This window comes from Physcomitrium patens, chromosome 2 (assembly GCF_059467195.1).
Source record: "Physcomitrium patens ecotype Gransden chromosome 2, ASM5946719v1, whole genome shotgun sequence".
NCBI classification, from domain to species: domain Eukaryota; kingdom Viridiplantae; phylum Streptophyta; class Bryopsida; order Funariales; family Funariaceae; genus Physcomitrium; species Physcomitrium patens.
In genome coordinates, this window is record NC_143411.1 from 1,185,311 (window position 1) to 1,213,076 (window position 27,766).

Sequence of the window (27,766 nt, forward strand, 5' to 3'; positions counted from 1 at the left end):
CGTCAGCGGCGCGCGATTCATTGTTGCGCTCACTCACTTCATCAATCAATCGGAGCGAATGTATGCAGCAGCCATCAGAAAATGCGGGGGTTTTCCCGTACACTCACGACCGCCAAATTAAAAACACACCCACACCTAGTGTCCTCCGGTTTCGGTTTCCGCTTTAGGCGGGGGCCGCGCGAACGCGAGCCCCCACTGCCACAAATTACGACGTGTATGCCCTCCGTAGAGAGATACTAGAGCCGCCCGCCCCGTCAGTGCAATGGGCCGGGCTCCTCTAGGCCATCCACCTTCCTGATCATGGATCGACCCCGCCCAGGTAAGTGCCCTCCGCATCGCTCCTCCGCACCCTTCTACCACCCACCCTTACCCCGCCGCTCCAACCCCTGTGGGACATTCTCACCCACCCTCGCTCTCCTGCTCCCTCCGCCCCTCACCATGCTTCGCCCACTGCACGCCTCCATCCTCCATTTCTCACTCACACATACAGTCACAAATCAATCAATCAATCAATTCCAAATGCCATCCCATCCAACACATCCATGCCCCTGGACTCAAAACATTTCCCCCTCCCCCCCCACCTATGCCAACGCTACATCTTACAACATGTCAATCCTCATGCTATTCCACAGTTCTTGCGCTGCAGCCTTCACATCTGCACCCCACAACCCACCCTTGAACTTGCAAAAGTTTTATCTATTTCTAAAAAAAGAAAAAAGAAACCCATAACATAAACCTATAGACAAAACAAACAAACAAACAAACAAACAAACAAACAAAAAAAAAAAAAAAAAAAAAGTGAAAGATCAACAAAACGATCATTATCTCACATGTTTTATTTTTCTTTCTCTCTATTGATTTGTGTGTACGTTTTGCATGTACATATACATAGACACTCTACCGCACTCACTCACATGAATATTCCCTAGGTAACTAAATGCCACGGTTTCCCATAATTTTTGGGGTATTTTGTTTGACCATGAGTAGCAGCACAGGTAGAGCCCCCCACCCTTTACAGTCTTGAAACGAAGAAGATCAGGGTATTCAGCATGGTTGTTTTGGTGTTGTGTGGTTGCAACATGCAAGAGAGCCTGGGGACGATGGTGATTCGGAGGGCGGGGGCTTGATTTGGTGGTGTAGCGAGTGTGTGGACATGTTGAAGTGGCAGTGGGTGGGTGGGTGGGGCAAGGAGGTGAGGGAGGCAGGGGGTGAATGCCCCATAGCGTGTGCAGGAGGGAGGGCGGAGGTGGGGGTAGAAGGGGGGCGGGGCGGGGAGGATGAGGCATACCTTTCTCGGCCTTTTGGCTAAGATCAAGTGTAGTATCTGTTCTTATCAGTTTAATATCTGATACGAGGCTCATCGAGCCTCACGATATTAATCTAATTTATCTCGGGTGCGGGCCCATCCGGCAGCTTGCTGCTCGGGCCGGCGCGCGTCGCCTTGGTCTTGCACTACCTCCTCGGCCGGCGCAGCCCATCTCCCCTCCGTTCCCCGGAGGCCCCCCCCCCCCCCCCCCCCGACCACAATGCAAATAGCGAAACAGGAAACAGTGTGCGCGCGAGTGGACCCCAAACGTCGGCAGTGGGGATGGGCGGAAGAGCCAACCAGCCTCATCACGCTCCGCTGGTGCACGTGCTGGTGATGCTCGATCTGGAGTTGGAGTTGGGGTTGGGGCTGGACGCCGCCTCCCCACCCCGCGGAGGCCACCTCGTCAGCCACACGCGGCTCCGTCGTCCCGTCGCCTTGTGTTCCCCCCGCGCCCCGCTAACCCACGCCAGCCCATCCCACAGCCCTGGACGCTGTTCAGCACGAGGTGGGTCCCCACTAACGCCGTGCCCGGGTTCTACAAACACACATCATGCAAGCATGAATGAATGAATGGATGGATGAACGAATCAACGAATCAAAACAAAAACATAACAAAACCAAGAATCAAAACAAAACACAGACGGAGAAGAAAAAGAAGAAGCAGTAAGAGGAAACAAATAAAGGAATGAATAATAATAAACACAAAATGTCCAGCAATATGAATGTAACCAAATTTGGTTACATTTTGGTATTTTGATCTGTTTTCATGTTTTGCTGTGTGTTTGTGTTTGTTTTTATATATATATATATATATGTATGAAAACCTGATTTTGTTTATTGTTGATGTTGTTATTATTGTGTTTTTCGAAATACACGTTTTGGTTCTTTATCACAAATGTCACTCTGCTTATTTCTATGTACCAGTGTATGCTCGGAATTGGTCGATTGATTTGTTTCATTGTGTTTTCTTTTTCTCATAGCCTGTTGCCGTTGTCATGGTCTTGATGACGATGATGATGATGATGATGATGATGATCTGTTTGTTTGAAAGAACACAGCTTGAAAATTCGAGATTTCCCCTTCTCTCTTCACTTGCCTGTTTCTTAGAATTGTGTCCATCCATCGATCCATGGATTTGAGTGGATCTGAAGGAGGATGCAGATTGCACGTCGGGTTAGTGGGCGGAGGAGGGGCAGGGCATGCGTCGGACCCATACGGTTGGGTGCAGGGAGGGGCAGGGCACGCGTAGAAGGGCGTGGGTGTGTGGACGGGGGAGGCATGGAGCCGGGCGCTCAGCACAGAGCGAACTATTCTTTCGCCTTTTACTAAAGAATACCGTGCGCTGGGCGCAACGACCGGCATAGGGAGAGTTTTTGGACTGCCCCGTTCGCGGGGCCCACCAACTGGAAGCACGAATTCGGATTGTCTGGATTTTACGGACAGGATTGAACAAGGACAGGGGCCTCCGCATGGCTTGTTTCCGTGGGTGGGTTGGAGAAGTGTGGCTCCTGCCACACCCGAGACACCCGAGAGTGGGAGAGAAGCAGCGACTCGCGGTCCGCGGAGGGGCTGGCGCCGGGCCACACATCATCCGTCAGCATAAAAATAACATAACATGCCGCGAGAAAAGGGGGGCGCGCGCGTGTGCGTGTGTTTCTTGGATTTGAGTGCGTGCGTTTGCCGGGAGTCGAACCCGGGTCCATTGCTTGGAAGGCAATTATCCTAACCGTTGGACTACAAACGCCCATCCGCCATCCGCCATCCGCCGACGGCCGCAAACCCGGACCACCCCCACGCCCGGTTCCACCCGCACGGCTGCGCGCTCACGGCGTCGTCTACTTGGCTGCTGATCCCGACGGGCCCTCCCGTTGGCGGCATCTCGTGCACCGTCTCCCCACGCAAAAGTCGACGCCTCAGCGTCTCTTTCTTCCAAGAGAGGTGCGCACACTTACTCGCTGAGTTTGCGCAGTCCTCCCCCGTTCGGGCACACCTCGCCGAACTCCAGCCTCGGACTCGCCGGTCGTGCTGGCACCGAGCTGTGTGGCACCTGCACTCCGAGGCTCCCCTGGAGTGCGCTCTGCCACGGTCCCACCGCCGCTCTGCCACTGCCGGCGCAACCACAGATCCGAGGCGAGAGCGACACAGGGCTGTGCACACTCCGAGCCATCCTGTTTGTTTGGGGTTTGTGCGTTGTGAGGTCCTGGCCTACGCCAGACCTTCCAGAAATTCTGGGGGCGCCCTCGCGGACACCGCAGGGGGGGTTTGGAAATAGTTTTCAACCAGCAATTGACGCGTCTCGGGTTTGCCTCACGAACTGCGTCATTACCCCAAGCGCAAAGATGCCGTCCCCCTTCCCTCCTCCCCCCTGCCATGTACCTCCCCCGGGGGCTCGTCTCCTCCCATCGCTCACGGCCACAGCAGCTGCCGGGAGCGTTCACTGGACCATCGATCGGGTGGGCGGCGCAAGTGACTTGTCCAGGCGCAGGTGCGCGTGGAGGGACTCTCCCTGTTGTGGCAGAGCGTCAGCGGCGCGCGATTCATTGTTGCGCTCACTCACTTCATCAATCAATCGGAGCGAATGTATGCAGCAGCCATCAGAAAATGCGGGGGTTTTCCCGTACACTCACGACCGCCAAATTAAAAACACACCCACACCTAGTGTCCTCCGGTTTCGGTTTCCGCTTTAGGCGGGGGCCGCGCGAACGCGAGCCCCCACTGCCACAAATTACGACGTGTATGCCCTCCGTAGAGAGATACTAGAGCCGCCCGCCCCGTCAGTGCAATGGGCCGGGCTCCTCTAGGCCATCCACCTTCCTGATCATGGATCGACCCCGCCCAGGTAAGTGCCCTCCGCATCGCTCCTCCGCACCCTTCTACCACCCACCCTTACCCCGCCGCTCCAACCCCTGTGGGACATTCTCACCCACCCTCGCTCTCCTGCTCCCTCCGCCCCTCACCATGCTTCGCCCACTGCACGCCTCCATCCTCCATTTCTCACTCACACATACAGTCACAAATCAATCAATCAATCAATTCCAAATGCCATCCCATCCAACACATCCATGCCCCTGGACTCAAAACATTTCCCCCTCCCCCCCCACCTATGCCAACGCTACATCTTACAACATGTCAATCCTCATGCTATTCCACAGTTCTTGCGCTGCAGCCTTCACATCTGCACCCCACAACCCACCCTTGAACTTGCAAAAGTTTTATCTATTTCTAAAAAAAGAAAAAAGAAACCCATAACATAAACCTATAGACAAAACAAACAAACAAACAAACAAACAAACAAACAAAAAAAAAAAAAAAAAAAAAAAAAAAAAAAAAAGTGAAAGATCAACAAAACGATCATTATCTCACATGTTTTATTTTTCTTTCTCTCTATTGATTTGTGTGTACGTTTTGCATGTACATATACATAGACACTCTACCGCACTCACTCACATGAATATTCCCTAGGTAACTAAATGCCACGGTTTCCCATAATTTTTGGGGTATTTTGTTTGACCATGAGTAGCAGCACAGGTAGAGCCCCCCACCCTTTACAGTCTTGAAACGAAGAAGATCAGGGTATTCAGCATGGTTGTTTTGGTGTTGTGTGGTTGCAACATGCAAGAGAGCCTGGGGACGATGGTGATTCGGAGGGCGGGGGCTTGATTTGGTGGTGTAGCGAGTGTGTGGACATGTTGAAGTGGCAGTGGGTGGGTGGGTGGGGCAAGGAGGTGAGGGAGGCAGGGGGTGAATGCCCCATAGCGTGTGCAGGAGGGAGGGCGGAGGTGGGGGTAGAAGGGGGGCGGGGCGGGGAGGATGAGGCATACCTTTCTCGGCCTTTTGGCTAAGATCAAGTGTAGTATCTGTTCTTATCAGTTTAATATCTGATACGAGGCTCATCGAGCCTCACGATATTAATCTAATTTATCTCGGGTGCGGGCCCATCCGGCAGCTTGCTGCTCGGGCCGGCGCGCGTCGCCTTGGTCTTGCACTACCTCCTCGGCCGGCGCAGCCCATCTCCCCTCCGTTCCCCGGAGGCCCCCCCCCCCCCCCCCCGACCACAATGCAAATAGCGAAACAGGAAACAGTGTGCGCGCGAGTGGACCCCAAACGTCGGCAGTGGGGATGGGCGGAAGAGCCAACCAGCCTCATCACGCTCCGCTGGTGCACGTGCTGGTGATGCTCGATCTGGAGTTGGAGTTGGGGTTGGGGCTGGACGCCGCCTCCCCACCCCGCGGAGGCCACCTCGTCAGCCACACGCGGCTCCGTCGTCCCGTCGCCTTGTGTTCCCCCCGCGCCCCGCTAACCCACGCCAGCCCATCCCACAGCCCTGGACGCTGTTCAGCACGAGGTGGGTCCCCACTAACGCCGTGCCCGGGTTCTACAAACACACATCATGCAAGCATGAATGAATGAATGGATGGATGAACGAATCAACGAATCAAAACAAAAACATAACAAAACCAAGAATCAAAACAAAACACAGACGGAGAAGAAAAAGAAGAAGCAGTAAGAGGAAACAAATAAAGGAATGAATAATAATAAACACAAAATGTCCAGCAATATGAATGTAACCAAATTTGGTTACATTTTGGTATTTTGATCTGTTTTCATGTTTTGCTGTGTGTTTGTGTTTGTTTTATATATATATATATATATGTATGAAAACCTGATTTTGTTTATTGTTGATGTTGTTATTATTGTGTTTTTCGAAATACACGTTTTGGTTCTTTATCACAAATGTCACTCTGCTTATTTCTATGTACCAGTGTATGCTCGGAATTGGTCGATTGATTTGTTTCATTGTGTTTTCTTTTTCTCATAGCCTGTTGCCGTTGTCATGGTCTTGATGACGATGATGATGATGATGATGATGATGATCTGTTTGTTTGAAAGAACACAGCTTGAAAATTCGAGATTTCCCCTTCTCTCTTCACTTGCCTGTTTCTTAGAATTGTGTCCATCCATCGATCCATGGATTTGAGTGGATCTGAAGGAGGATGCAGATTGCACGTCGGGTTAGTGGGCGGAGGAGGGGCAGGGCATGCGTCGGACCCATACGGTTGGGTGCAGGGAGGGGCAGGGCACGCGTAGAAGGGCGTGGGTGTGTGGACGGGGGAGGCATGGAGCCGGGCGCTCAGCACAGAGCGAACTATTCTTTCGCCTTTTACTAAAGAATACCGTGCGCTGGGCGCAACGACCGGCATAGGGAGAGTTTTTGGACTGCCCCGTTCGCGGGGCCCACCAACTGGAAGCACGAATTCGGATTGTCTGGATTTTACGGACAGGATTGAACAAGGACAGGGGCCTCCGCATGGCTTGTTTCCGTGGGTGGGTTGGAGAAGTGTGGCTCCTGCCACACCCGAGACACCCGAGAGTGGGAGAGAAGCAGCGACTCGCGGTCCGCGGAGGGGCTGGCGCCGGGCCACACATCATCCGTCAGCATAAAAATAACATAACATGCCGCGAGAAAAGGGGGGCGCGCGCGTGTGCGTGTGTTTCTTGGATTTGAGTGCGTGCGTTTGCCGGGAGTCGAACCCGGGTCCATTGCTTGGAAGGCAATTATCCTAACCGTTGGACTACAAACGCCCATCCGCCATCCGCCATCCGCCGACGGCCGCAAACCCGGACCACCCCCACGCCCGGTTCCACCCGCACGGCTGCGCGCTCACGGCGTCGTCTACTTGGCTGCTGATCCCGACGGGCCCTCCCGTTGGCGGCATCTCGTGCACCGTCTCCCCACGCAAAAGTCGACGCCTCAGCGTCTCTTTCTTCCAAGAGAGGTGCGCACACTTACTCGCTGAGTTTGCGCAGTCCTCCCCCGTTCGGGCACACCTCGCCGAACTCCAGCCTCGGACTCGCCGGTCGTGCTGGCACCGAGCTGTGTGGCACCTGCACTCCGAGGCTCCCCTGGAGTGCGCTCTGCCACGGTCCCACCGCCGCTCTGCCACTGCCGGCGCAACCACAGATCCGAGGCGAGAGCGACACAGGGCTGTGCACACTCCGAGCCATCCTGTTTGTTTGGGGTTTGTGCGTTGTGAGGTCCTGGCCTACGCCAGACCTTCCAGAAATTCTGGGGGCGCCCTCGCGGACACCGCAGGGGGGGTTTGGAAATAGTTTTCAACCAGCAATTGACGCGTCTCGGGTTTGCCTCACGAACTGCGTCATTACCCCAAGCGCAAAGATGCCGTCCCCCTTCCCTCCTCCCCCCTGCCATGTACCTCCCCCGGGGGCTCGTCTCCTCCCATCGCTCACGGCCACAGCAGCTGCCGGGAGCGTTCACTGGACCATCGATCGGGTGGGCGGCGCAAGTGACTTGTCCAGGCGCAGGTGCGCGTGGAGGGACTCTCCCTGTTGTGGCAGAGCGTCAGCGGCGCGCGATTCATTGTTGCGCTCACTCACTTCATCAATCAATCGGAGCGAATGTATGCAGCAGCCATCAGAAAATGCGGGGGTTTTCCCGTACACTCACGACCGCCAAATTAAAAACACACCCACACCTAGTGTCCTCCGGTTTCGGTTTCCGCTTTAGGCGGGGGCCGCGCGAACGCGAGCCCCCACTGCCACAAATTACGACGTGTATGCCCTCCGTAGAGAGATACTAGAGCCGCCCGCCCCGTCAGTGCAATGGGCCGGGCTCCTCTAGGCCATCCACCTTCCTGATCATGGATCGACCCCGCCCAGGTAAGTGCCCTCCGCATCGCTCCTCCGCACCCTTCTACCACCCACCCTTACCCCGCCGCTCCAACCCCTGTGGGACATTCTCACCCACCCTCGCTCTCCTGCTCCCTCCGCCCCTCACCATGCTTCGCCCACTGCACGCCTCCATCCTCCATTTCTCACTCACACATACAGTCACAAATCAATCAATCAATCAATTCCAAATGCCATCCCATCCAACACATCCATGCCCCTGGACTCAAAACATTTCCCCCTCCCCCCCCACCTATGCCAACGCTACATCTTACAACATGTCAATCCTCATGCTATTCCACAGTTCTTGCGCTGCAGCCTTCACATCTGCACCCCACAACCCACCCTTGAACTTGCAAAAGTTTTATCTATTTCTAAAAAAAGAAAAAAGAAACCCATAACATAAACCTATAGACAAAACAAACAACAAACAAACAAACAAACAAACAAACAAACAAACAAACAAAAAAAAAAAAAAAAAAAAAGTGAAAGATCAACAAAACGATCATTATCTCACATGTTTTATTTTTCTTTCTCTCTATTGATTTGTGTGTACGTTTTGCATGTACATATACATAGACACTCTACCGCACTCACTCACATGAATATTCCCTAGGTAACTAAATGCCACGGTTTCCCATAATTTTTGGGGTATTTTGTTTGACCATGAGTAGCAGCACAGGTAGAGCCCCCCACCCTTTACAGTCTTGAAACGAAGAAGATCAGGGTATTCAGCATGGTTGTTTTGGTGTTGTGTGGTTGCAACATGCAAGAGAGCCTGGGGACGATGGTGATTCGGAGGGCGGGGGCTTGATTTGGTGGTGTAGCGAGTGTGTGGACATGTTGAAGTGGCAGTGGGTGGGTGGGTGGGGCAAGGAGGTGAGGGAGGCAGGGGGTGAATGCCCCATAGCGTGTGCAGGAGGGAGGGCGGAGGTGGGGGTAGAAGGGGGGGGGGGGGGGAGGATGAGGCATACCTTTCTCGGCCTTTTGGCTAAGATCAAGTGTAGTATCTGTTCTTATCAGTTTAATATCTGATACGAGGCTCATCGAGCCTCACGATATTAATCTAATTTATCTCGGGTGCGGGCCCATCCGGCAGCTTGCTGCTCGGGCCGGCGCGCGTCGCCTTGGTCTTGCACTACCTCCTCGGCCGGCGCAGCCCATCTCCCCTCCGTTCCCCGGAGGCCCCCCGACCACAATGCAAATAGCGAAACAGGAAACAGTGTGCGCGCGAGTGGACCCCAAACGTCGGCAGTGGGGATGGGCGGAAGAGCCAACCAGCCTCATCACGCTCCGCTGGTGCACGTGCTGGTGATGCTCGATCTGGAGTTGGAGTTGGGGTTGGGGCTGGACGCCGCCTCCCCACCCCGCGGAGGCCACCTCGTCAGCCACACGCGGCTCCGTCGTCCCGTCGCCTTGTGTTCCCCCCGCGCCCCGCTAACCCACGCCAGCCCATCCCACAGCCCTGGACGCTGTTCAGCACGAGGTGGGTCCCCACTAACGCCGTGCCCGGGTTCTACAAACACACATCATGCAAGCATGAATGAATGAATGGATGGATGAACGAATCAACGAATCAAAACAAAAACATAACAAAACCAAGAATCAAAACAAAACACAGACGGAGAAGAAAAAGAAGAAGCAGTAAGAGGAAACAAATAAAGGAATGAATAATAATAAACACAAAATGTCCAGCAATATGAATGTAACCAAATTTGGTTACATTTTGGTATTTTGATCTGTTTTCATGTTTTGCTGTGTGTTTGTGTTTGTTTTTATATATATATATATATATGTATGAAAACCTGATTTTGTTTATTGTTGATGTTGTTATTATTGTGTTTTTCGAAATACACGTTTTGGTTCTTTATCACAAATGTCACTCTGCTTATTTCTATGTACCAGTGTATGCTCGGAATTGGTCGATTGATTTGTTTCATTGTGTTTTCTTTTTCTCATAGCCTGTTGCCGTTGTCATGGTCTTGATGACGATGATGATGATGATGATGATGATGATCTGTTTGTTTGAAAGAACACAGCTTGAAAATTCGAGATTTCCCCTTCTCTCTTCACTTGCCTGTTTCTTAGAATTGTGTCCATCCATCGATCCATGGATTTGAGTGGATCTGAAGGAGGATGCAGATTGCACGTCGGGTTAGTGGGCGGAGGAGGGGCAGGGCATGCGTCGGACCCATACGGTTGGGTGCAGGGAGGGGCAGGGCACGCGTAGAAGGGCGTGGGTGTGTGGACGGGGGAGGCATGGAGCCGGGCGCTCAGCACAGAGCGAACTATTCTTTCGCCTTTTACTAAAGAATACCGTGCGCTGGGCGCAACGACCGGCATAGGGAGAGTTTTTGGACTGCCCCGTTCGCGGGGCCCACCAACTGGAAGCACGAATTCGGATTGTCTGGATTTTACGGACAGGATTGAACAAGGACAGGGGCCTCCGCATGGCTTGTTTCCGTGGGTGGGTTGGAGAAGTGTGGCTCCTGCCACACCCGAGACACCGAGAGTGGGAGAGAAGCAGCGACTCGCGGTCCGCGGAGGGGCTGGCGCCGGGCCACACATCATCCGTCAGCATAAAAATAACATAACATGCCGCGAGAAAAGGGGGGCGCGCGCGTGTGCGTGTGTTTCTTGGATTTGAGTGCGTGCGTTTGCCGGGAGTCGAACCCGGGTCCATTGCTTGGAAGGCAATTATCCTAACCGTTGGACTACAAACGCCCATCCGCCATCCGCCATCCGCCGACGGCCGCAAACCCGGACCACCCCCACGCCCGGTTCCACCCGCACGGCTGCGCGCTCACGGCGTCGTCTACTTGGCTGCTGATCCCGACGGGCCCTCCCGTTGGCGGCATCTCGTGCACCGTCTCCCCACGCAAAAGTCGACGCCTCAGCGTCTCTTTCTTCCAAGAGAGGTGCGCACACTTACTCGCTGAGTTTGCGCAGTCCTCCCCCGTTCGGGCACACCTCGCCGAACTCCAGCCTCGGACTCGCCGGTCGTGCTGGCACCGAGCTGTGTGGCACCTGCACTCCGAGGCTCCCCTGGAGTGCGCTCTGCCACGGTCCCACCGCCGCTCTGCCACTGCCGGCGCAACCACAGATCCGAGGCGAGAGCGACACAGGGCTGTGCACACTCCGAGCCATCCTGTTTGTTTGGGGTTTGTGCGTTGTGAGGTCCTGGCCTACGCCAGACCTTCCAGAAATTCTGGGGGCGCCCTCGCGGACACCGCAGGGGGGGTTTGGAAATAGTTTTCAACCAGCAATTGACGCGTCTCGGGTTTGCCTCACGAACTGCGTCATTACCCCAAGCGCAAAGATGCCGTCCCCTTCCCTCCTCCCCCTGCCATGTACCTCCCCGGGGCTCGTCTCCTCCCATCGCTCACGGCCACAGCAGCTGCCGGGAGCGTTCACTGACCATCGATCGGGTGGGCGGCGCAAGTGACTTGTCCAGGCGCAGGTGCGCGTGGAGGGACTCTCCTGTTGTGGCAGAGCGTCAGCGGCGCGCGATTCATTGTTGCGCTCACTCACTTCATCAATCAATCGGAGCGAATGTATGCAGCAGCCATCAGAAAATGCGGGGTTTTCCCGTACACTCACGACCGCCAAATTAAAAACACACCCACACCTAGTGTCCTCCGGTTTCGGTTTCCGCTTTAGGCGGGGCCGCGCGAACGCGAGCCCCCACTGCCACAAATTACGACGTGTATGCCCTCCGTAGAGAGATACTAGAGCCGCCCGCCCCGTCAGTGCAATGGGCCGGGCTCCTCTAGGCCATCCACCTTCCTGATCATGGATCGACCCCGCCCAGGTAAGTGCCCTCCGCATCGCTCCTCCGCACCCTTCTACCACCCACCCTTACCCCGCCGCTCCAACCCCTGTGGGACATTCTCACCCACCCTCGCTCTCCTGCTCCCTCCGCCCCTCACCATGCTTCGCCCACTGCACGCCTCCATCCTCCATTTCTCACTCACACATACAGTCACAAATCAATCAATCAATCAATTCCAAATGCCATCCCATCCAACACATCCATGCCCCTGGACTCAAAACATTTCCCCTCCCCCACCTATGCCAACGCTACATCTTACAACATGTCAATCCTCATGCTATTCCACAGTTCTTGCGCTGCAGCCTTCACATCTGCACCCCACAACCCACCCTTGAACTTGCAAAAGTTTTATCTATTTCTAAAAAAGAAAAAAAGAAACCCATAACATAAACCTATAGACAAAACAAACAAACAAACAAACAAACAAACAAACAAACAAACAAACAAACAAACAAACAAAAAAAAAAAAAAAAAAAAGTGAAAGATCAACAAAACGATCATTATCTCACATGTTTTATTTTTCTTTCTCTCTATTGATTTGTGTGTACGTTTTGCATGTACATATACATAGACACTCTACCGCACTCACTCACATGAATATTCCCTAGGTAACTAAATGCCACGGTTTCCCATAATTTTTGGGGTATTTTGTTTGACCATGAGTAGCAGCACAGGTAGAGCCCCCCACCCTTTACAGTCTTGAAACGAAGAAGATCAGGGTATTCAGCATGGTTGTTTTGGTGTTGTGTGGTTGCAACATGCAAGAGAGCCTGGGGACGATGGTGATTCGGAGGGCGGGGGCTTGATTTGGTGGTGTAGCGAGTGTGTGGACATGTTGAAGTGGCAGTGGGTGGGTGGGTGGGGCAAGGAGGTGAGGGAGGCAGGGGGTGAATGCCCCATAGCGTGTGCAGGAGGGAGGGCGGAGGTGGGGGTAGAAGGGGGGGGGGGGGGGAGGATGAGGCATACCTTTCTCGGCCTTTTGGCTAAGATCAAGTGTAGTATCTGTTCTTATCAGTTTAATATCTGATACGAGGCTCATCGAGCCTCACGATATTAATCTAATTTATCTCGGGTGCGGGCCCATCCGGCAGCTTGCTGCTCGGGCCGGCGCGCGTCGCCTTGGTCTTGCACTACCTCCTCGGCCGGCGCAGCCCATCTCCCCTCCGTTCCCGGAGGCCCCCCGACCACAATGCAAATAGCGAAACAGGAAACAGTGTGCGCGCGAGTGGACCCCAAACGTCGGCAGTGGGGATGGGCGGAAGAGCCAACCAGCCTCATCACGCTCCGCTGGTGCACGTGCTGGTGATGCTCGATCTGGAGTTGGAGTTGGGGTTGGGGCTGGACGCCGCCTCCCCACCCCGCGGAGGCCACCTCGTCAGCCACACGCGGCTCCGTCGTCCCGTCGCCTTGTGTTCCCCCCGCGCCCCGCTAACCCACGCCAGCCCATCCCACAGCCCTGGACGCTGTTCAGCACGAGGTGGGTCCCCACTAACGCCGTGCCCGGGTTCTACAAACACACATCATGCAAGCATGAATGAATGAATGGATGGATGAACGAATCAACGAATCAAAACAAAAACATAACAAAACCAAGAATCAAAACAAAACACAGACGGAGAAGAAAAAGAAGAAGCAGTAAGAGGAAACAAATAAAGGAATGAATAATAATAAACACAAAATGTCCAGCAATATGAATGTAACCAAATTTGGTTACATTTTGGTATTTTGATCTGTTTTCATGTTTTGCTGTGTGTTTGTGTTTGTTTTTATATATATATATATATATGTATGAAAACCTGATTTTGTTTATTGTTGATGTTGTTATTATTGTGTTTTTCGAAATACACGTTTTGGTTCTTTATCACAAATGTCACTCTGCTTATTTCTATGTACCAGTGTATGCTCGGAATTGGTCGATTGATTTGTTTCATTGTGTTTTCTTTTTCTCATAGCCTGTTGCCGTTGTCATGGTCTTGATGACGATGATGATGATGATGATGATGATGATCTGTTTGTTTGAAAGAACACAGCTTGAAAATTCGAGATTTCCCCTTCTCTCTTCACTTGCCTGTTTCTTAGAATTGTGTCCATCCATCGATCCATGGATTTGAGTGGATCTGAAGGAGGATGCAGATTGCACGTCGGGTTAGTGGGCGGAGGAGGGGCAGGGCATGCGTCGGACCCATACGGTTGGGTGCAGGGAGGGGCAGGGCACGCGTAGAAGGGCGTGGGTGTGTGGACGGGGGAGGCATGGAGCCGGGCGCTCAGCACAGAGCGAACTATTCTTTCGCCTTTTACTAAAGAATACCGTGCGCTGGGCGCAACGACCGGCATAGGGAGAGTTTTTGGACTGCCCCGTTCGCGGGGCCCACCAACTGGAAGCACGAATTCGGATTGTCTGGATTTTACGGACAGGATTGAACAAGGACAGGGGCCTCCGCATGGCTTGTTTCCGTGGGTGGGTTGGAGAAGTGTGGCTCCTGCCACACCCGAGACACCGAGAGTGGGAGAGAAGCAGCGACTCGCGGTCCGCGGAGGGGCTGGCGCCGGGCCACACATCATCCGTCAGCATAAAAATAACATAACATGCCGCGAGAAAAGGGGGGCGCGCGCGTGTGCGTGTGTTTCTTGGATTTGAGTGCGTGCGTTTGCCGGGAGTCGAACCCGGGTCCATTGCTTGGAAGGCAATTATCCTAACCGTTGGACTACAAACGCCCATCCGCCATCCGCCATCCGCCGACGGCCGCAAACCCGGACCACCCCCACGCCCGGTTCCACCCGCACGGCTGCGCGCTCACGGCGTCGTCTACTTGGCTGCTGATCCCGACGGGCCCTCCCGTTGGCGGCATCTCGTGCACCGTCTCCCCACGCAAAAGTCGACGCCTCAGCGTCTCTTTCTTCCAAGAGAGGTGCGCACACTTACTCGCTGAGTTTGCGCAGTCCTCCCCCGTTCGGGCACACCTCGCCGAACTCCAGCCTCGGACTCGCCGGTCGTGCTGGCACCGAGCTGTGTGGCACCTGCACTCCGAGGCTCCCTGGAGTGCGCTCTGCCACGGTCCCACCGCCGCTCTGCCACTGCCGGCGCAACCACAGATCCGAGGCGAGAGCGACACAGGGCTGTGCACACTCCGAGCCATCCTGTTTGTTTGGGGTTTGTGCGTTGTGAGGTCCTGGCCTACGCCAGACCTTCCAGAAATTCTGGGGCGCCCTCGCGGACACCGCAGGGGGTTTGGAAATAGTTTTCAACCAGCAATTGACGCGTCTCGGGTTTGCCTCACGAACTGCGTCATTACCCCAAGCGCAAAGATGCCGTCCCCCTTCCCTCCTCCCCCCTGCCATGTACCTCCCCCGGGGGCTCGTCTCCTCCCATCGCTCACGGCCACAGCAGCTGCCGGGAGCGTTCACTGGACCATCGATCGGGTGGGCGGCGCAAGTGACTTGTCCAGGCGCAGGTGCGCGTGGAGGGACTCTCCCTGTTGTGGCAGAGCGTCAGCGGCGCGCGATTCATTGTTGCGCTCACTCACTTCATCAATCAATCGGAGCGAATGTATGCAGCAGCCATCAGAAAATGCGGGGGTTTTCCCGTACACTCACGACCGCCAAATTAAAAACACACCCACACCTAGTGTCCTCCGGTTTCGGTTTCCGCTTTAGGCGGGGGCCGCGCGAACGCGAGCCCCCACTGCCACAAATTACGACGTGTATGCCCTCCGTAGAGAGATACTAGAGCCGCCCGCCCCGTCAGTGCAATGGGCCGGGCTCCTCTAGGCCATCCACCTTCCTGATCATGGATCGACCCCGCCCAGGTAAGTGCCCTCCGCATCGCTCCTCCGCACCCTTCTACCACCCACCCTTACCCCGCCGCTCCAACCCCTGTGGGACATTCTCACCCACCCTCGCTCTCCTGCTCCCTCCGCCCCTCACCATGCTTCGCCCACTGCACGCCTCCATCCTCCATTTCTCACTCACACATACAGTCACAAATCAATCAATCAATCAATTCCAAATGCCATCCCATCCAACACATCCATGCCCCTGGACTCAAAACATTTCCCCCTCCCCCCCCACCTATGCCAACGCTACATCTTACAACATGTCAATCCTCATGCTATTCCACAGTTCTTGCGCTGCAGCCTTCACATCTGCACCCCACAACCCACCCTTGAACTTGCAAAAGTTTTATCTATTTCTAAAAAAAGAAAAAAGAAACCCATAACATAAACCTATAGACAAAACAAACAAACAAACAAACAAACAAACAAACAAAAAAAAAAAAAAAAAAAAAAAAAAAAAAAAAAGTGAAAGATCAACAAAACGATCATTATCTCACATGTTTTATTTTTCTTTCTCTCTATTGATTTGTGTGTACGTTTTGCATGTACATATACATAGACACTCTACCGCACTCACTCACATGAATATTCCCTAGGTAACTAAATGCCACGGTTTCCCATAATTTTTGGGGTATTTTGTTTGACCATGAGTAGCAGCACAGGTAGAGCCCCCCACCCTTTACAGTCTTGAAACGAAGAAGATCAGGGTATTCAGCATGGTTGTTTTGGTGTTGTGTGGTTGCAACATGCAAGAGAGCCTGGGGACGATGGTGATTCGGAGGGCGGGGGCTTGATTTGGTGGTGTAGCGAGTGTGTGGACATGTTGAAGTGGCAGTGGGTGGGTGGGTGGGGCAAGGAGGTGAGGGAGGCAGGGGGTGAATGCCCCATAGCGTGTGCAGGAGGGAGGGCGGAGGTGGGGGTAGAAGGGGGGGGGGCGGGGAGGATGAGGCATACCTTTCTCGGCCTTTTGGCTAAGATCAAGTGTAGTATCTGTTCTTATCAGTTTAATATCTGATACGAGGCTCATCGAGCCTCACGATATTAATCTAATTTATCTCGGGTGCGGGCCCATCCGGCAGCTTGCTGCTCGGGCCGGCGCGCGTCGCCTTGGTCTTGCACTACCTCCTCGGCCGGCGCAGCCCATCTCCCCTCCGTTCCCGGAGGCCCCCGACCACAATGCAAATAGCGAAACAGGAAACAGTGTGCGCGCGAGTGGACCCCAAACGTCGGCAGTGGGGATGGGCGGAAGAGCCAACCAGCCTCATCACGCTCCGCTGGTGCACGTGCTGGTGATGCTCGATCTGGAGTTGGAGTTGGGGTTGGGGCTGGACGCCGCCTCCCCACCCCGCGGAGGCCACCTCGTCAGCCACACGCGGCTCCGTCGTCCCGTCGCCTTGTGTTCCCCCCGCGCCCCGCTAACCCACGCCAGCCCATCCCACAGCCCTGGACGCTGTTCAGCACGAGGTGGGTCCCCACTAACGCCGTGCCCGGGTTCTACAAACACACATCATGCAAGCATGAATGAATGAATGGATGGATGAACGAATCAACGAATCAAAACAAAAACATAACAAAACCAAGAATCAAAACAAAACACAGACGGAGAAGAAAAAGAAGAAGCAGTAAGAGGAAACAAATAAAGGAATGAATAATAATAAACACAAAATGTCCAGCAATATGAATGTAACCAAATTTGGTTACATTTTGGTATTTTGATCTGTTTTCATGTTTTGCTGTGTGTTTGTGTTTGTTTTTATATATATATATATATATGTATGAAAACCTGATTTTGTTTATTGTTGATGTTGTTATTATTGTGTTTTTCGAAATACACGTTTTGGTTCTTTATCACAAATGTCACTCTGCTTATTTCTATGTACCAGTGTATGCTCGGAATTGGTCGATTGATTTGTTTCATTGTGTTTTCTTTTTCTCATAGCCTGTTGCCGTTGTCATGGTCTTGATGACGATGATGATGATGATGATGATGATGATCTGTTTGTTTGAAAGAACACAGCTTGAAAATTCGAGATTTCCCCTTCTCTCTTCACTTGCCTGTTTCTTAGAATTGTGTCCATCCATCGATCCATGGATTTGAGTGGATCTGAAGGAGGATGCAGATTGCACGTCGGGTTAGTGGGCGGAGGAGGGGCAGGGCATGCGTCGGACCCATACGGTTGGGTGCAGGGAGGGGCAGGGCACGCGTAGAAGGGCGTGGGTGTGTGGACGGGGGAGGCATGGAGCCGGGCGCTCAGCACAGAGCGAACTATTCTTTCGCCTTTTACTAAAGAATACCGTGCGCTGGGCGCAACGACCGGCATAGGGAGAGTTTTTGGACTGCCCCGTTCGCGGGGCCCACCAACTGGAAGCACGAATTCGGATTGTCTGGATTTTACGGACAGGATTGAACAAGGACAGGGGCCTCCGCATGGCTTGTTTCCGTGGGTGGGTTGGAGAAGTGTGGCTCCTGCCACACCCGAGACACCCGAGAGTGGGAGAGAAGCAGCGACTCGCGGTCCGCGGAGGGGCTGGCGCCGGGCCACACATCATCCGTCAGCATAAAAATAACATAACATGCCGCGAGAAAAGGGGGGCGCGCGCGTGTGCGTGTGTTTCTTGGATTTGAGTGCGTGCGTTTGCCGGGAGTCGAACCCGGGTCCATTGCTTGGAAGGCAATTATCCTAACCGTTGGACTACAAACGCCCATCCGCCATCCGCCATCCGCCGACGGCCGCAAACCCGGACCACCCCCACGCCCGGTTCCACCCGCACGGCTGCGCGCTCACGGCGTCGTCTACTTGGCTGCTGATCCCGACGGGCCCTCCCGTTGGCGGCATCTCGTGCACCGTCTCCCCACGCAAAAGTCGACGCCTCAGCGTCTCTTTCTTCCAAGAGAGGTGCGCACACTTACTCGCTGAGTTTGCGCAGTCCTCCCCCGTTCGGGCACACCTCGCCGAACTCCAGCCTCGGACTCGCCGGTCGTGCTGGCACCGAGCTGTGTGGCACCTGCACTCCGAGGCTCCCTGGAGTGCGCTCTGCCACGGTCCCACCGCCGCTCTGCCACTGCCGGCGCAACCACAGATCCGAGGCGAGAGCGACACAGGGCTGTGCACACTCCGAGCCATCCTGTTTGTTTGGGGTTTGTGCGTTGTGAGGTCCTGGCCTACGCCAGACCTTCCAGAAATTCTGGGGCGCCCTCGCGGACACCGCAGGGGGTTTGGAAATAGTTTTCAACCAGCAATTGACGCGTCTCGGGTTTGCCTCACGAACTGCGTCATTACCCCAAGCGCAAAGATGCCGTCCCCTTCCCTCCTCCCCCTGCCATGTACCTCCCCGGGGCTCGTCTCCTCCCATCGCTCACGGCCACAGCAGCTGCCGGGAGCGTTCACTGACCATCGATCGGGTGGGCGGCGCAAGTGACTTGTCCAGGCGCAGGTGCGCGTGGAGGGACTCTCCTGTTGTGGCAGAGCGTCAGCGGCGCGCGATTCATTGTTGCGCTCACTCACTTCATCAATCAATCGGAGCGAATGTATGCAGCAGCCATCAGAAAATGCGGGGGTTTTCCCGTACACTCACGACCGCCAAATTAAAAACACACCCACACCTAGTGTCCTCCGGTTTCGGTTTCCGCTTTAGGCGGGGGCCGCGCGAACGCGAGCCCCCACTGCCACAAATTACGACGTGTATGCCCTCCGTAGAGAGATACTAGAGCCGCCCGCCCCGTCAGTGCAATGGGCCGGGCTCCTCTAGGCCATCCACCTTCCTGATCATGGATCGACCCCGCCCAGGTAAGTGCCCTCCGCATCGCTCCTCCGCACCCTTCTACCACCCACCCTTACCCCGCCGCTCCAACCCCTGTGGGACATTCTCACCCACCCTCGCTCTCCTGCTCCCTCCGCCCCTCACCATGCTTCGCCCACTGCACGCCTCCATCCTCCATTTCTCACTCACACATACAGTCACAAATCAATCAATCAATCAATTCCAAATGCCATCCCATCCAACACATCCATGCCCCTGGACTCAAAACATTTCCCCTCCCCCACCTATGCCAACGCTACATCTTACAACATGTCAATCCTCATGCTATTCCACAGTTCTTGCGCTGCAGCCTTCACATCTGCACCCCACAACCCACCCTTGAACTTGCAAAAGTTTTATCTATTTCTAAAAAAGAAAAAAAGAAACCCATAACATAAACCTATAGACAAAACAAACAAAACAAACAAACAAACAAACAAACAAAAAAAAAAAAAAAAAAAAAAAAAAAAAAAAAGTGAAAGATCAACAAAACGATCATTATCTCACATGTTTTATTTTTCTTTCTCTCTATTGATTTGTGTGTACGTTTTGCATGTACATATACATAGACACTCTACCGCACTCACTCACATGAATATTCCCTAGGTAACTAAATGCCACGGTTTCCCATAATTTTTGGGGTATTTTGTTTGACCATGAGTAGCAGCACAGGTAGAGCCCCCCACCCTTTACAGTCTTGAAACGAAGAAGATCAGGGTATTCAGCATGGTTGTTTTGGTGTTGTGTGGTTGCAACATGCAAGAGAGCCTGGGGACGATGGTGATTCGGAGGGCGGGGGCTTGATTTGGTGGTGTAGCGAGTGTGTGGACATGTTGAAGTGGCAGTGGGTGGGTGGGTGGGGCAAGGAGGTGAGGGAGGCAGGGGGTGAATGCCCCATAGCGTGTGCAGGAGGGAGGGCGGAGGTGGGGGTAGAAGGGGGCGGGGCGGGGAGGATGAGGCATACCTTTCTCGGCCTTTTGGCTAAGATCAAGTGTAGTATCTGTTCTTATCAGTTTAATATCTGATACGAGGCTCATCGAGCCTCACGATATTAATCTAATTTATCTCGGGTGCGGGCCCATCCGGCAGCTTGCTGCTCGGGCCGGCGCGCGTCGCCTTGGTCTTGCACTACCTCCTCGGCCGGCGCAGCCCATCTCCCCCTCCGTTCCCCGGAGGCCCCCCGACCACAATGCAAATAGCGAAACAGGAAACAGTGTGCGCGCGAGTGGACCCCAAACGTCGGCAGTGGGGATGGGCGGAAGAGCCAACCAGCCTCATCACGCTCCGCTGGTGCACGTGCTGGTGATGCTCGATCTGGAGTTGGAGTTGGGGTTGGGGCTGGACGCCGCCTCCCCACCCCGCGGAGGCCACCTCGTCAGCCACACGCGGCTCCGTCGTCCCGTCGCCTTGTGTTCCCCCCGCGCCCCGCTAACCCACGCCAGCCCATCCCACAGCCCTGGACGCTGTTCAGCACGAGGTGGGTCCCCACTAACGCCGTGCCCGGGTTCTACAAACACACATCATGCAAGCATGAATGAATGAATGGATGGATGAACGAATCAACGAATCAAAACAAAAACATAACAAAACCAAGAATCAAAACAAAACACAGACGGAGAAGAAAAAGAAGAAGCAGTAAGAGGAAACAAATAAAGGAATGAATAATAATAAACACAAAATGTCCAGCAATATGAATGTAACCAAATTTGGTTACATTTTGGTATTTTGATCTGTTTTCATGTTTTGCTGTGTGTTTGTGTTTGTTTTTATATATATATATATATATGTATGAAAACCTGATTTTGTTTATTGTTGATGTTGTTATTATTGTGTTTTTCGAAATACACGTTTTGGTTCTTTATCACAAATGTCACTCTGCTTATTTCTATGTACCAGTGTATGCTCGGAATTGGTCGATTGATTTGTTTCATTGTGTTTTCTTTTTCTCATAGCCTGTTGCCGTTGTCATGGTCTTGATGACGATGATGATGATGATGATGATGATGATCTGTTTGTTTGAAAGAACACAGCTTGAAAATTCGAGATTTCCCCTTCTCTCTTCACTTGCCTGTTTCTTAGAATTGTGTCCATCCATCGATCCATGGATTTGAGTGGATCTGAAGGAGGATGCAGATTGCACGTCGGGTTAGTGGGCGGAGGAGGGGCAGGGCATGCGTCGGACCCATACGGTTGGGTGCAGGGAGGGGCAGGGCACGCGTAGAAGGGCGTGGGTGTGTGGACGGGGGAGGCATGGAGCCGGGCGCTCAGCACAGAGCGAACTATTCTTTCGCCTTTTACTAAAGAATACCGTGCGCTGGGCGCAACGACCGGCATAGGGAGAGTTTTTGGACTGCCCCGTTCGCGGGGCCCACCAACTGGAAGCACGAATTCGGATTGTCTGGATTTTACGGACAGGATTGAACAAGGACAGGGGCCTCCGCATGGCTTGTTTCCGTGGGTGGGTTGGAGAAGTGTGGCTCCTGCCACACCCGAGACACCCGAGAGTGGGAGAGAAGCAGCGACTCGCGGTCCGCGGAGGGGCTGGCGCCGGGCCACACATCATCCGTCAGCATAAAAATAACATAACATGCCGCGAGAAAAGGGGGGCGCGCGCGTGTGCGTGTGTTTCTTGGATTTGAGTGCGTGCGTTTGCCGGGAGTCGAACCCGGGTCCATTGCTTGGAAGGCAATTATCCTAACCGTTGGACTACAAACGCCCATCCGCCATCCGCCATCCGCCGACGGCCGCAAACCCGGACCACCCCCACGCCCGGTTCCACCCGCACGGCTGCGCGCTCACGGCGTCGTCTACTTGGCTGCTGATCCCGACGGGCCCTCCCGTTGGCGGCATCTCGTGCACCGTCTCCCCACGCAAAAGTCGACGCCTCAGCGTCTCTTTCTTCCAAGAGAGGTGCGCACACTTACTCGCTGAGTTTGCGCAGTCCTCCCCCGTTCGGGCACACCTCGCCGAACTCCAGCCTCGGACTCGCCGGTCGTGCTGGCACCGAGCTGTGTGGCACCTGCACTCCGAGGCTCCCTGGAGTGCGCTCTGCCACGGTCCCACCGCCGCTCTGCCACTGCCGGCGCAACCACAGATCCGAGGCGAGAGCGACACAGGGCTGTGCACACTCCGAGCCATCCTGTTTGTTTGGGGTTTGTGCGTTGTGAGGTCCTGGCCTACGCCAGACCTTCCAGAAATTCTGGGGCGCCCTCGCGGACACCGCAGGGGGTTTGGAAATAGTTTTCAACCAGCAATTGACGCGTCTCGGGTTTGCCTCACGAACTGCGTCATTACCCCAAGCGCAAAGATGCCGTCCCCTTCCCTCCTCCCCCTGCCATGTACCTCCCCGGGGCTCGTCTCCTCCCATCGCTCACGGCCACAGCAGCTGCCGGGAGCGTTCACTGGACCATCGATCGGGTGGGCGGCGCAAGTGACTTGTCCAGGCGCAGGTGCGCGTGGAGGGACTCTCCCTGTTGTGGCAGAGCGTCAGCGGCGCGCGATTCATTGTTGCGCTCACTCACTTCATCAATCAATCGGAGCGAATGTATGCAGCAGCCATCAGAAAATGCGGGGTTTTCCCGTACACTCACGACCGCCAAATTAAAAACACACCCACACCTAGTGTCCTCCGGTTTCGGTTTCCGCTTTAGGCGGGGCCGCGCGAACGCGAGCCCCCACTGCCACAAATTACGACGTGTATGCCCTCCGTAGAGAGATACTAGAGCCGCCCGCCCCGTCAGTGCAATGGGCCGGGCTCCTCTAGGCCATCCACCTTCCTGATCATGGATCGACCCCGCCCAGGTAAGTGCCCTCCGCATCGCTCCTCCGCACCCTTCTACCACCCACCCTTACCCCGCCGCTCCAACCCCTGTGGGACATTCTCACCCACCCTCGCTCTCCTGCTCCCTCCGCCCCTCACCATGCTTCGCCCACTGCACGCCTCCATCCTCCATTTCTCACTCACACATACAGTCACAAATCAATCAATCAATCAATTCCAAATGCCATCCCATCCAACACATCCATGCCCCTGGACTCAAAACATTTCCCCCTCCCCCACCTATGCCAACGCTACATCTTACAACATGTCAATCCTCATGCTATTCCACAGTTCTTGCGCTGCAGCCTTCACATCTGCACCCCACAACCCACCCTTGAACTTGCAAAAGTTTTATCTATTTCTAAAAAAAGAAAAAAGAAACCCATAACATAAACCTATAGACAAAACAAACAAACAAACAAACAAACAAACAAACAAACAAAAAAAAAAAAAAAAAAAAAAAAAGTGAAAGATCAACAAAACGATCATTATCTCACATGTTTTATTTTTCTTTCTCTCTATTGATTTGTGTGTACGTTTTGCATGTACATATACATAGACACTCTACCGCACTCACTCACATGAATATTCCCTAGGTAACTAAATGCCACGGTTTCCCATAATTTTTGGGGTATTTTGTTTGACCATGAGTAGCAGCACAGGTAGAGCCCCCCACCCTTTACAGTCTTGAAACGAAGAAGATCAGGGTATTCAGCATGGTTGTTTTGGTGTTGTGTGGTTGCAACATGCAAGAGAGCCTGGGGACGATGGTGATTCGGAGGGCGGGGGCTTGATTTGGTGGTGTAGCGAGTGTGTGGACATGTTGAAGTGGCAGTGGGTGGGTGGGTGGGGCAAGGAGGTGAGGGAGGCAGGGGGTGAATGCCCCATAGCGTGTGCAGGAGGGAGGGCGGAGGTGGGGGTAGAAGGGGGGCGGGGCGGGGAGGATGAGGCATACCTTTCTCGGCCTTTTGGCTAAGATCAAGTGTAGTATCTGTTCTTATCAGTTTAATATCTGATACGAGGCTCATCGAGCCTCACGATATTAATCTAATTTATCTCGGGTGCGGGCCCATCCGGCAGCTTGCTGCTCGGGCCGGCGCGCGTCGCCTTGGTCTTGCACTACCTCCTCGGCCGGCGCAGCCCATCTCCCCTCCGTTCCCCGGAGGCCCCCCGACCACAATGCAAATAGCGAAACAGGAAACAGTGTGCGCGCGAGTGGACCCCAAACGTCGGCAGTGGGGATGGGCGGAAGAGCCAACCAGCCTCATCACGCTCCGCTGGTGCACGTGCTGGTGATGCTCGATCTGGAGTTGGAGTTGGGGTTGGGGCTGGACGCCGCCTCCCCACCCCGCGGAGGCCACCTCGTCAGCCACACGCGGCTCCGTCGTCCCGTCGCCTTGTGTTCCCCCCGCGCCCCGCTAACCCACGCCAGCCCATCCCACAGCCCTGGACGCTGTTCAGCACGAGGTGGGTCCCCACTAACGCCGTGCCCGGGTTCTACAAACACACATCATGCAAGCATGAATGAATGAATGGATGGATGAACGAATCAACGAATCAAAACAAAAACATAACAAAACCAAGAATCAAAACAAAACACAGACGGAGAAGAAAAAGAAGAAGCAGTAAGAGGAAACAAATAAAGGAATGAATAATAATAAACACAAAATGTCCAGCAATATGAATGTAACCAAATTTGGTTACATTTTGGTATTTTGATCTGTTTTCATGTTTTGCTGTGTGTTTGTGTTTGTTTTTATATATATATATATATATGTATGAAAACCTGATTTTGTTTATTGTTGATGTTGTTATTATTGTGTTTTTCGAAATACACGTTTTGGTTCTTTATCACAAATGTCACTCTGCTTATTTCTATGTACCAGTGTATGCTCGGAATTGGTCGATTGATTTGTTTCATTGTGTTTTCTTTTTCTCATAGCCTGTTGCCGTTGTCATGGTCTTGATGACGATGATGATGATGATGATGATGATGATCTGTTTGTTTGAAAGAACACAGCTTGAAAATTCGAGATTTCCCCTTCTCTCTTCACTTGCCTGTTTCTTAGAATTGTGTCCATCCATCGATCCATGGATTTGAGTGGATCTGAAGGAGGATGCAGATTGCACGTCGGGTTAGTGGGCGGAGGAGGGGCAGGGCATGCGTCGGACCCATACGGTTGGGTGCAGGGAGGGGCAGGGCACGCGTAGAAGGGCGTGGGTGTGTGGACGGGGGAGGCATGGAGCCGGGCGCTCAGCACAGAGCGAACTATTCTTTCGCCTTTTACTAAAGAATACCGTGCGCTGGGCGCAACGACCGGCATAGGGAGAGTTTTTGGACTGCCCCGTTCGCGGGGCCCACCAACTGGAAGCACGAATTCGGATTGTCTGGATTTTACGGACAGGATTGAACAAGGACAGGGGCCTCCGCATGGCTTGTTTCCGTGGGTGGGTTGGAGAAGTGTGGCTCCTGCCACACCCGAGACACCTGAGAGTGGGAGAGAAGCAGCGACTCGCGGTCCGCGGAGGGGCTGGCGCCGGGCCACACATCATCCGTCAGCATAAAAATAACATAACATGCCGCGAGAAAAGGGGGGCGCGCGCGTGTGCGTGTGTTTCTTGGATTTGAGTGCGTGCGTTTGCCGGGAGTCGAACCCGGGTCCATTGCTTGGAAGGCAATTATCCTAACCGTTGGACTACAAACGCCCATCCGCCATCCGCCATCCGCCGACGGCCGCAAACCCGGACCACCCCCACGCCCGGTTCCACCCGCACGGCTGCGCGCTCACGGCGTCGTCTACTTGGCTGCTGATCCCGACGGGCCCTCCCGTTGGCGGCATCTCGTGCACCGTCTCCCCACGCAAAAGTCGACGCCTCAGCGTCTCTTTCTTCCAAGAGAGGTGCGCACACTTACTCGCTGAGTTTGCGCAGTCCTCCCCCGTTCGGGCACACCTCGCCGAACTCCAGCCTCGGACTCGCCGGTCGGGCTGGCACCGAGCTGTGTGGCACCTGCACTCCGAGGCTCCCTGGAGTGCGCTCTGCCACGGTCCCACCGCCGCTCTGCCACTGCCGGCGCAACCACAGATCCGAGGCGAGAGCGACACAGGGCTGTGCACACTCCGAGCCATCCTGTTTGTTTGGGGTTTGTGCGTTGTGAGGTCCTGGCCTACGCCAGACCTTCCAGAAATTCTGGGGGCGCCCTCGCGGACACCGCAGGGGGGGTTTGGAAATAGTTTTCAACCAGCAATTGACGCGTCTCGGGTTTGCCTCACGAACTGCGTCATTACCCCAAGCGCAAAGATGCCGTCCCCTTCCCTCCTCCCCCTGCCATGTACCTCCCCCGGGGGCTCGTCTCCTCCCATCGCTCACGGCCACAGCAGCTGCCGGGAGCGTTCACTGGACCATCGATCGGGTGGGCGGCGCAAGTGACTTGTCCAGGCGCAGGTGCGCGTGGAGGGACTCTCCCTGTTGTGGCAGAGCGTCAGCGGCGCGCGATTCATTGTTGCGCTCACTCACTTCATCAATCAATCGGAGCGAATGTATGCAGCAGCCATCAGAAAATGCGGGGTTTTCCCGTACACTCACGACCGCCAAATTAAAAACACACCCACACCTAGTGTCCTCCGGTTTCGGTTTCCGCTTTAGGCGGGGGCCGCGCGAACGCGAGCCCCCACTGCCACAAATTACGACGTGTATGCCCTCCGTAGAGAGATACTAGAGCCGCCCGCCCCGTCAGTGCAATGGGCCGGGCTCCTCTAGGCCATCCACCTTCCTGATCATGGATCGACCCCGCCCAGGTAAGTGCCCTCCGCATCGCTCCTCCGCACCCTTCTACCACCCACCCTTACCCCGCCGCTCCAACCCCTGTGGGACATTCTCACCCACCCTCGCTCTCCTGCTCCCTCCGCCCCTCACCATGCTTCGCCCACTGCACGCCTCCATCCTCCATTTCTCACTCACACATACAGTCACAAATCAATCAATCAATCAATTCCAAATGCCATCCCATCCAACACATCCATGCCCCTGGACTCAAAACATTTCCCCCTCCCCCCCCACCTATGCCAACGCTACATCTTACAACATGTCAATCCTCATGCTATTCCACAGTTCTTGCGCTGCAGCCTTCACATCTGCACCCCACAACCCACCCTTGAACTTGCAAAAGTTTTATCTATTTCTAAAAAAGAAAAAGAAACCCATAACATAAACCTATAGACAAAACAAACAAACAAACAAACAAACAAACAAACAAACAAACAAACAAACAAACAAAAAAAAAAAAAAAAAAAAAGTGAAAGATCAACAAAACGATCATTATCTCACATGTTTTATTTTTCTTTCTCTCTATTGATTTGTGTGTACGTTTTGCATGTACATATACATAGACACTCTACCGCACTCACTCACATGAATATTCCCTAGGTAACTAAATGCCACGGTTTCCCATAATTTTTGGGGTATTTTGTTTGACCATGAGTAGC

The 27,766-nt window shown here is 53.9% G+C and overlaps 36 non-coding genes across 36 annotated transcripts; 14 read left to right on the plus strand and 22 right to left on the minus strand.

The window, feature by feature from the left end:
- Positions 1-167: 167 nt before the first annotated feature.
- LOC149989628 (U1 spliceosomal RNA) lies at positions 168-327 on the minus strand. The gene has a single exon (XR_016501911.1). It is a non-coding gene; the product is annotated as a U1 spliceosomal RNA (small nuclear RNA).
- Positions 328-1,284: 957 nt separating this feature from the next.
- On the plus strand, positions 1,285-1,478 carry LOC149989629 (U2 spliceosomal RNA). The gene has a single exon (XR_016501916.1). It is a non-coding gene; the product is annotated as a U2 spliceosomal RNA (small nuclear RNA).
- A 1,113-nt stretch (positions 1,479-2,591) lies between these two features.
- Positions 2,592-2,706, plus strand: LOC149989630 (U5 spliceosomal RNA). Its single transcript, XR_016501904.1, has one exon. It is a non-coding gene; the product is annotated as a U5 spliceosomal RNA (small nuclear RNA).
- Positions 2,707-2,981: 275 nt separating this feature from the next.
- On the minus strand, positions 2,982-3,053 carry TRNAG-UCC (transfer RNA glycine (anticodon UCC)). The gene has a single exon. It is a non-coding gene; the product is annotated as a tRNA-Gly (tRNA).
- A 459-nt stretch (positions 3,054-3,512) lies between these two features.
- Positions 3,513-3,650, minus strand: LOC149989632 (U4 spliceosomal RNA). Its single transcript, XR_016501935.1, has one exon. It is a non-coding gene; the product is annotated as a U4 spliceosomal RNA (small nuclear RNA).
- A 346-nt stretch (positions 3,651-3,996) lies between these two features.
- LOC149989633 (U1 spliceosomal RNA) lies at positions 3,997-4,156 on the minus strand. The gene has a single exon (XR_016501920.1). It is a non-coding gene; the product is annotated as a U1 spliceosomal RNA (small nuclear RNA).
- A 970-nt stretch (positions 4,157-5,126) lies between these two features.
- Positions 5,127-5,320, plus strand: LOC149989634 (U2 spliceosomal RNA). The gene has a single exon (XR_016501917.1). It is a non-coding gene; the product is annotated as a U2 spliceosomal RNA (small nuclear RNA).
- Positions 5,321-6,430: 1,110 nt separating this feature from the next.
- Positions 6,431-6,545, plus strand: LOC149989635 (U5 spliceosomal RNA). Its single transcript, XR_016501905.1, has one exon. It is a non-coding gene; the product is annotated as a U5 spliceosomal RNA (small nuclear RNA).
- Positions 6,546-6,820: 275 nt separating this feature from the next.
- On the minus strand, positions 6,821-6,892 carry TRNAG-UCC (transfer RNA glycine (anticodon UCC)). The gene has a single exon. It is a non-coding gene; the product is annotated as a tRNA-Gly (tRNA).
- A 459-nt stretch (positions 6,893-7,351) lies between these two features.
- On the minus strand, positions 7,352-7,489 carry LOC149989637 (U4 spliceosomal RNA). The gene has a single exon (XR_016501887.1). It is a non-coding gene; the product is annotated as a U4 spliceosomal RNA (small nuclear RNA).
- Positions 7,490-7,835: 346 nt separating this feature from the next.
- On the minus strand, positions 7,836-7,995 carry LOC149989638 (U1 spliceosomal RNA). Its single transcript, XR_016501931.1, has one exon. It is a non-coding gene; the product is annotated as a U1 spliceosomal RNA (small nuclear RNA).
- Positions 7,996-8,966: 971 nt separating this feature from the next.
- On the plus strand, positions 8,967-9,160 carry LOC149989639 (U2 spliceosomal RNA). Its single transcript, XR_016501918.1, has one exon. It is a non-coding gene; the product is annotated as a U2 spliceosomal RNA (small nuclear RNA).
- A 1,099-nt stretch (positions 9,161-10,259) lies between these two features.
- On the plus strand, positions 10,260-10,374 carry LOC149989640 (U5 spliceosomal RNA). Its single transcript, XR_016501906.1, has one exon. It is a non-coding gene; the product is annotated as a U5 spliceosomal RNA (small nuclear RNA).
- Positions 10,375-10,648: 274 nt separating this feature from the next.
- On the minus strand, positions 10,649-10,720 carry TRNAG-UCC (transfer RNA glycine (anticodon UCC)). Its single transcript has one exon. It is a non-coding gene; the product is annotated as a tRNA-Gly (tRNA).
- A 459-nt stretch (positions 10,721-11,179) lies between these two features.
- LOC149989642 (U4 spliceosomal RNA) lies at positions 11,180-11,317 on the minus strand. The gene has a single exon (XR_016501889.1). It is a non-coding gene; the product is annotated as a U4 spliceosomal RNA (small nuclear RNA).
- A 338-nt stretch (positions 11,318-11,655) lies between these two features.
- LOC149989643 (U1 spliceosomal RNA) lies at positions 11,656-11,815 on the minus strand. Its single transcript, XR_016501899.1, has one exon. It is a non-coding gene; the product is annotated as a U1 spliceosomal RNA (small nuclear RNA).
- A 975-nt stretch (positions 11,816-12,790) lies between these two features.
- Positions 12,791-12,984, plus strand: LOC149989644 (U2 spliceosomal RNA). Its single transcript, XR_016501919.1, has one exon. It is a non-coding gene; the product is annotated as a U2 spliceosomal RNA (small nuclear RNA).
- A 1,098-nt stretch (positions 12,985-14,082) lies between these two features.
- LOC149989645 (U5 spliceosomal RNA) lies at positions 14,083-14,197 on the plus strand. The gene has a single exon (XR_016501907.1). It is a non-coding gene; the product is annotated as a U5 spliceosomal RNA (small nuclear RNA).
- A 274-nt stretch (positions 14,198-14,471) lies between these two features.
- TRNAG-UCC (transfer RNA glycine (anticodon UCC)) lies at positions 14,472-14,543 on the minus strand. The gene has a single exon. It is a non-coding gene; the product is annotated as a tRNA-Gly (tRNA).
- Positions 14,544-15,001: 458 nt separating this feature from the next.
- LOC149989647 (U4 spliceosomal RNA) lies at positions 15,002-15,136 on the minus strand. Its single transcript, XR_016501928.1, has one exon. It is a non-coding gene; the product is annotated as a U4 spliceosomal RNA (small nuclear RNA).
- Positions 15,137-15,482: 346 nt separating this feature from the next.
- Positions 15,483-15,642, minus strand: LOC149989648 (U1 spliceosomal RNA). Its single transcript, XR_016501893.1, has one exon. It is a non-coding gene; the product is annotated as a U1 spliceosomal RNA (small nuclear RNA).
- A 969-nt stretch (positions 15,643-16,611) lies between these two features.
- Positions 16,612-16,805, plus strand: LOC149989649 (U2 spliceosomal RNA). Its single transcript, XR_016501921.1, has one exon. It is a non-coding gene; the product is annotated as a U2 spliceosomal RNA (small nuclear RNA).
- A 1,097-nt stretch (positions 16,806-17,902) lies between these two features.
- On the plus strand, positions 17,903-18,017 carry LOC149989650 (U5 spliceosomal RNA). Its single transcript, XR_016501908.1, has one exon. It is a non-coding gene; the product is annotated as a U5 spliceosomal RNA (small nuclear RNA).
- A 275-nt stretch (positions 18,018-18,292) lies between these two features.
- On the minus strand, positions 18,293-18,364 carry TRNAG-UCC (transfer RNA glycine (anticodon UCC)). The gene has a single exon. It is a non-coding gene; the product is annotated as a tRNA-Gly (tRNA).
- Positions 18,365-18,822: 458 nt separating this feature from the next.
- LOC149989652 (U4 spliceosomal RNA) lies at positions 18,823-18,957 on the minus strand. The gene has a single exon (XR_016501929.1). It is a non-coding gene; the product is annotated as a U4 spliceosomal RNA (small nuclear RNA).
- Positions 18,958-19,297: 340 nt separating this feature from the next.
- LOC149989653 (U1 spliceosomal RNA) lies at positions 19,298-19,457 on the minus strand. The gene has a single exon (XR_016501894.1). It is a non-coding gene; the product is annotated as a U1 spliceosomal RNA (small nuclear RNA).
- A 965-nt stretch (positions 19,458-20,422) lies between these two features.
- On the plus strand, positions 20,423-20,616 carry LOC149989654 (U2 spliceosomal RNA). The gene has a single exon (XR_016501922.1). It is a non-coding gene; the product is annotated as a U2 spliceosomal RNA (small nuclear RNA).
- A 1,100-nt stretch (positions 20,617-21,716) lies between these two features.
- LOC149989655 (U5 spliceosomal RNA) lies at positions 21,717-21,831 on the plus strand. The gene has a single exon (XR_016501909.1). It is a non-coding gene; the product is annotated as a U5 spliceosomal RNA (small nuclear RNA).
- A 275-nt stretch (positions 21,832-22,106) lies between these two features.
- TRNAG-UCC (transfer RNA glycine (anticodon UCC)) lies at positions 22,107-22,178 on the minus strand. Its single transcript has one exon. It is a non-coding gene; the product is annotated as a tRNA-Gly (tRNA).
- Positions 22,179-22,636: 458 nt separating this feature from the next.
- Positions 22,637-22,771, minus strand: LOC149989657 (U4 spliceosomal RNA). Its single transcript, XR_016501930.1, has one exon. It is a non-coding gene; the product is annotated as a U4 spliceosomal RNA (small nuclear RNA).
- A 340-nt stretch (positions 22,772-23,111) lies between these two features.
- Positions 23,112-23,271, minus strand: LOC149989658 (U1 spliceosomal RNA). The gene has a single exon (XR_016501900.1). It is a non-coding gene; the product is annotated as a U1 spliceosomal RNA (small nuclear RNA).
- A 962-nt stretch (positions 23,272-24,233) lies between these two features.
- On the plus strand, positions 24,234-24,427 carry LOC149989659 (U2 spliceosomal RNA). The gene has a single exon (XR_016501923.1). It is a non-coding gene; the product is annotated as a U2 spliceosomal RNA (small nuclear RNA).
- A 1,099-nt stretch (positions 24,428-25,526) lies between these two features.
- Positions 25,527-25,641, plus strand: LOC149989660 (U5 spliceosomal RNA). Its single transcript, XR_016501910.1, has one exon. It is a non-coding gene; the product is annotated as a U5 spliceosomal RNA (small nuclear RNA).
- Positions 25,642-25,916: 275 nt separating this feature from the next.
- On the minus strand, positions 25,917-25,988 carry TRNAG-UCC (transfer RNA glycine (anticodon UCC)). The gene has a single exon. It is a non-coding gene; the product is annotated as a tRNA-Gly (tRNA).
- A 458-nt stretch (positions 25,989-26,446) lies between these two features.
- LOC149989662 (U4 spliceosomal RNA) lies at positions 26,447-26,584 on the minus strand. Its single transcript, XR_016501890.1, has one exon. It is a non-coding gene; the product is annotated as a U4 spliceosomal RNA (small nuclear RNA).
- A 343-nt stretch (positions 26,585-26,927) lies between these two features.
- Positions 26,928-27,087, minus strand: LOC149989663 (U1 spliceosomal RNA). The gene has a single exon (XR_016501895.1). It is a non-coding gene; the product is annotated as a U1 spliceosomal RNA (small nuclear RNA).
- Between the last annotated feature and the right edge of the window lie 679 nt (positions 27,088-27,766).